Source organism: Pteropus alecto, unplaced genomic scaffold (genome assembly GCF_000325575.1).
Source record: "Pteropus alecto unplaced genomic scaffold, ASM32557v1 scaffold17, whole genome shotgun sequence".
In the NCBI taxonomy this organism is placed as follows: Eukaryota; Metazoa; Chordata; class Mammalia; order Chiroptera; family Pteropodidae; genus Pteropus; species Pteropus alecto.
The window spans coordinates 2,689,280-2,693,933 of NW_006440645.1; the positions used below are offsets into that span (position 1 = coordinate 2,689,280).

At 47.2% G+C, this 4,654-nt stretch overlaps 1 long non-coding RNA gene across 1 annotated transcript; it reads left to right on the forward strand.

Moving 5' to 3' along the window:
- The first annotated feature begins 6 nt into the window (after positions 1–6).
- On the forward strand, positions 7–2,518 carry LOC112484598. The gene is made up of 2 exons (XR_003048052.1): positions 7–1,893; positions 1,983–2,518. It is a non-coding gene; the product is annotated as an uncharacterized LOC112484598 (long non-coding RNA).
- The last annotated feature ends 2,136 nt before the right edge of the window (positions 2,519–4,654 follow it).

The following is a 4,654-nucleotide window of genomic DNA, read 5'->3' on the forward strand; positions in this document are numbered from 1 at the left end:
CTCCGCGACTCGGCAGGCAGCGCGACCGCCAGGGCCGCCTCCACCGTCCCGCCCACCCCGCCTGCTGCCTCCCGGCGGAAAACTGGTCGTTCAGGTTTCCCGGGGAGAAGTACCCTGGCCGGACCGGAAGTCACCGTCACGGCCTAGTCGTAGCAGGTGACGGGTTCCGCCCGGGAACGGCCCAGGCGCCTCTCCTTGTCCCTGTGCTCCCTTTGGGCCTTTATGCCAGGGTTTTAGGAGGGCCCCTCGCTCCGACGGGTTTTGTGCTGTCCCCGGCATGGTAGTCAGTTAGTTAACCCTCAGAGCGGACCTGATACTGAGGTGGGAAGCGGGGTTACCCGCGTGCCGTACCTCACCTCACGGGAGCGCATTGAAGCCCAGTCCGTGTAAGAAGGGTTTTCGTCAACATGGACACCAAGCAGAGTTCTACCTTTAGAAAACGAAATGCACCTCAGCGTCCTCACGCACACAGCCGCTTTTCTGTCACATCTCGTCTTTGAGAACGAAGGGGCCCAGGTTCGTCATTTGGCTGGCATTTGAGGTGGAGCACCTAGTGACGGAGGGTGTCAGGAATCCAAGACCACGTGTCTTGATCCTCCAGGTGGGAACCCTTTCCATACCTTATCACCGTCCGAGATAAAAAGACCGGTATCGTTCAGTGACAGGATCGGAATGGAACTTGTGACCTGCCTGGTTGGGGTTTGGTCTCTCGTCACCGTTGGCGTTGGCATCTGCACATCTCCATCTTCCCTGGGACCCTGTCAGTCAGTAGGAAAACAGGCTGTGGAACACCTGGTACAAGAGGCCTGCCCTTAGGACTTAGCAGCTATAAGGCCCTGTCGGATGTCCCGACTCGCTTAGTCTGGATTTTTAGTCTAACCATATGTCATCTTTGGTCTTTGGTAGCTAATTAGGGGAGCAACTGAACTAGGCTAAATTACACAAAGGTGGCTTATGAGTCAGCTGCAACAGCTGGTGATTTGCAAAGAGTCCATACCATGAGAGTCACCTTCACAAGATGTTTGAGGAATGCTACCTGTGGAATCAGACCACAAGGCCTGGTTGCAGTATCGTCTTGGTTCCTTGATATACATGAGAAGGGTCCAGCACCGTGCCTGTTTTCAATGTGAGGGGGAAAATTCCTTTCTAAAGTCTTTACCGGAGCAGAGACAAGCCCTGAGATTCCAAAGAGGTTTTCCCCTGCCCAACCGACTCACCAAAAGAGATGCGTGGCGTTTTCTTGGATCCTTCATCGTGGATGCCACACGCTGTTTCTTTTCTGGAGTCGGTCCAGCAAGTGCTCGCATCGGCAGGAACAAAAGTTAGTTTAGGTTCTTTTGCATAATCTAGATGTCAACATAGCCAACGATCAGATTGATGAGCTAATGTGGCCAGAGTTGGAAAACTGGTGTAAGGGGGTGTCGCGTGTATGCTTGACCTGGTGAGAAAACAGTGAGAGTTCCTAAGAGTGAGACACAGTTTGAAAAAGGGCCCGTGGTGGGGGATGAGAGGGAAAATAGGATAGATTGGGACCAGCCAGCTCCAGTCAGCCTTTTCATAAATGGCTAAAGGAAGGGGAGGCTTTGTTAAAAAGCCTCTCTTTTTTATTTCCCTTTGGGAGTAGGGAGACCCAGTAAGTGGAGAAAATAGGTGGAAGCGAAATTTCTTGATCTGTGATCTTGGGAAAAGCTGCCTGCTTCATGCTTGTGTCTGTATCTGGGGCCTAGGACTTGGCCAAGGAGACCCTTACTTTAAGGTCACCTCAGGGATGGCCTTCCAGTTGTCCTAGTGTGCTGATCTAACGTGACATGGCTTGCATGAATCAGGAGTGTCTTTCCTTTATTTTGATAGCAGTGTAGGTGGTAAGCATCTCGTAAGGGCCTTCCCAGCAAGGTGTGACAATGTGTGCTTTCTTCTAAAAACCCTGATGACCAGTGTCCTGGTCAAAAGGGGTGATGAAGCTCGCCAGCCTTCCCAGCAAGGGGTGACAATGTGTGCTTTCTTCTAAAAACCCTGATGTGCATCCAGTGTCCTGGTCAAAAGGGGTGATGAAGCTCGCCAGTCAGTGGAGGTCACGCTCTTTTTACCTATTGATGATATCTTTCAAGGATATTAGTTACTTCTGTATATAGCTAGTTATAGTATCAAATTGTTCACTCAAGTTCCTCTACTGTTTACTGAATCCAGGAATGGACTGTTTCGAGATGCCAGGAGGCATAGGGCAACCAGTCTTACAAAAGGGCTTCGTCCATGTCTTCTATTTGAAGTATTCCAGATTTTTATAAGGACCAGAGGTAATGCTTCTGGCCATTAAGTCCAGTTACTTGACAGACTTTTCCTAAAGTCCTTTTGATGTCTAGATTTTTAGGTTTCATTTGCCTTGAGAATTGGGGATGGTACAGGTTATAAAATTTTAATGAGTACCCCAAAGATTTTGTAAGCAAATGGTTGATCTCTGCTGTAAAATGAGTTCCTTGGTCTGAGTCAGTCCATAAAGCAATACCAGAGTGAGGCGTAATCTGCGTTATTACTTTTTCACCATCTGTCGCCTCTAGTTCTGGTGTTGCCACGTCTACTTGGAGAGCATTCAGGCCGTCCACTGAGTACGTAGGCAGTAAACAGTGGGAAAAGCCTAAAGCTGGGGTAAATCTGCAGACTCCATTTGTGGTGCTGCAGAGGGCCTCATGGCAACGGAGAATATTTCCTCACCTACAGTTCTGGCGACAAGGGTAGGATGTCGCTGGCTGGACACTGCGCACGCCAGGCCTGCCTCACCTGAGAGATCCTGGGGCCTCTGACATAAGCCCGCAGAATAAGAATTTTCACGTCAGTCTCCCCGATCTGCATGCAGGGCTTGATCAAGGGAGAGTGGTAAGTCTCTCCTTGTCTCTTCCCTTCTGAATTTAGATTAGCAGCAGAAACTGCTGTGTGTGAACCAGTTCTTCAAGAGGGGCAACTCTGGTGTTTTCTCTCATGAGCATTCTTGTTTTCTGCTTAAAAGCCATCTCTCCAGACCCCTGCACTCTCAGAGGGTTCGTTTTTCCCCTTCTGTGGGACAGTACCCCCATGGACTGACAGGGGCGCCTGGTCTTCAGCTGCGCCCCAGAGCTCACCATTAAACTTACAGTAGAGGATTAGGAACTGGACTTCCTCACTGACACTGGTGAGACTTCTGCGTCCATTCAGAGACCTCATCTCTGGCTGGCACCCCTGATTCTATCCAAGCCGTCGGAGCCTTTGGGCAACCTCTTCATTGTCCATACCTCAGGCCACCCCATACCCTTGGGCCCACCATTTCTTTTTTTCTCTTTGATCATAACTGCTGTACATACCTGTGACAATTTTCTTCGAGAATTGTACAGTCATCATAACCAGATGCTGTTTGTTTCAACATCTCTCGTGTCTTCATCTTGGCCTTTAGCAGCTCCCAATCATGTGCACTATTATTAGTCTCTCCCCACCCCGCTGAGGTTTGGCATCGTGGTGTGGTGTTGGAAGGCCAAGCAGGATTGGCTGTGAATAAACTGTCCTTTTTACTGCGCCTGCTCACACACATACCGACTTCCAACTGTGAGAGTTCAGTCTTGTTTATTTTATATTTACAGTTTCATAAAAGATTTTGTTTTAAAATAGGAAGGTTTTCTGTTGCTTTTTAAAGTTTAAAAACAACTTTAATAGGGCAAAGTTTATGTAATTAGTAGGCATAGATAAAGATGTTGAAACCCACGACCTTGAAATATCATTATGCTAATCAACAGAGCAAACAGCCTGTTTTGTTTTATTGAAAGGTGTTGGAGGGATAGTCATCGAGGGCGGAGACTGGAAGGTTAGTATATGGCATGTCTTCTCTCCTACAATGATGTAATAGGCTTCCAAGAGTAGACATGGCAGTAGTAGCATAGGCATGGACTAGAATACCTGTGAAGTGAACGGATGGCAAGGTGGAAACTGCTACGTATAAAATATTAACCAGAATTAGACATTTATAAGTGTGAGAAATGTCAACATGTTAATAGCAGTGATCTCTAGGAGGTAGGATCACAGATCATTTTATTCTTTGTGCTTTTTCATGTTTTCCAAATTTTCTCAATGAAAATATAGTCATTAAAAGTTGGGAAGAGTTTTCTGTAAACAAGTTAGAAAATAAGCAAGAGACAGCATAGGCCAGAATTGCCACTTATTTCTGACATGTGATCACAAGCACAAGGCACATAAGTATCGGGGTCATGATGATGTGTAACTGCTTTTCAATCTCATTTCGTGCAGCTCTGATTCCTTAGGGAAGACTCAGGCGTTGCCCTGATTGGAGGAGACATGCAGGGAAGGAGGCTGCAGGCCCCTGCTGGGGGAGGTCAGCTTTTATGCTCATATCTATAAATATCCCTGCTCCAGCAAGAGCTATGTCAAAAAGTCACTTTGGGAGACCCATGTTCAAAATGGTGGAGTAGGCAGCTCCACGCCTCTGTCCTCCCACAGAAACATTGAGAAATAAGCAGAAACTATTCAAAACAAGTTTCTCAGAACTCTGGAAACAAAGGTTTATAGCAACTAAGCCAACACTGAATCAAAATATATGAAGACATGGACTGAATTGAAGGGAGACAGACAGTACTATGGTAACAGTTGAAAATTTCAATTCTCGACTTTCGATAAT